The sequence below is a fragment of the Acanthamoeba castellanii genome, assembly GCF_000313135.1.
Source record: "Acanthamoeba castellanii str. Neff unplaced genomic scaffold scf7180000084697, whole genome shotgun sequence".
NCBI lineage: Eukaryota > Discosea > Longamoebia > Acanthamoebidae > Acanthamoeba > Acanthamoeba castellanii.
In genome coordinates, this window is record NW_004457437.1 from 62,509 (window position 1) to 63,422 (window position 914).

Sequence of the window (914 nt, forward strand, 5' to 3'; positions counted from 1 at the left end):
GGTGGGTATGGCCTTGGTGTGCCAGGCGCCCAGGCCAGGCATGGACACCCCATAGTCTTCAAGCCTTGACTCTACGTTTCCCATAGCTTCTTCTTCTTCTTCTACAACCTACTTGATGGTTAGGGTGAGTGGTTGCGTTTCTGTTTGATGGTGGTTGCAGGCAGGACCTGATACCTCTTACCTGGTGCTTGTGGTGAGATGGAGCAGCTGGAGCACTCAAGATGGGCTGAATCACAGAGAGTTTGACGCTCGTTTGTGGAGAAGTCGGCGAGGATGGGGAGATGCCACACGCCAAAAAGTGACCGCCTTCGCCAGGGCCGCCTGTCAGTGATTTGACTCAAAACATGACGGAAATCCTCGGTAGCTTAGTTGGTAGAGCGCACGGCTGTTAACCGTGAGGTCGCAGGTTCGAACCCTGCCCGGGGAGCTCTCCCTTTTGCACCCTCTCAAGGTGTGGACCACATCTTGCTAAGTGTGTGAGGCACTCTTGGGCTGTGGAAGGATGTACTGCAATTGCCTCTTATTTGACATTCTTTTGTTTTCTGGGCCACCACTAGGGGTTACTTCTGTGTGTTTGTTTTTTTATTTTATTTTTTAAGGGCTAGCCATACAATAGGCAACCATGCCACTAGGGACTGACTATACCAGTTTGCCAGGATTTAACAAGCAGCATCACTGGGCAGCATTGATAGCAAAGAGCAGTATGGGGCAGGTCAATGATGTTGTTTGCAGTGGTATGCACAATGGTGATAGCACAGGCCTTGGTGGCTGTTGGTCAAGCCAATCCTTAAACTGCAGGTACAGGTTCACCAGGTTGTAAGCAACATTTTCTTCTTGTTCAGCCACCAGGCCACCCAGTTTGTCACAGGATTGCTCAACAAAACAGCAGAGAATTTTGCCAATCACTCTTCCAC

At 50.1% G+C, this 914-nt stretch overlaps 1 pseudogene; it reads left to right on the forward strand.

The window, feature by feature from the left end:
- Nucleotides 1-69, forward strand: part of ACA1_128460 — a 1,691-nt pseudogene extending 1,622 nt beyond the window's left edge.
- Nucleotides 70-914: the final 845 nt, after the last annotated feature.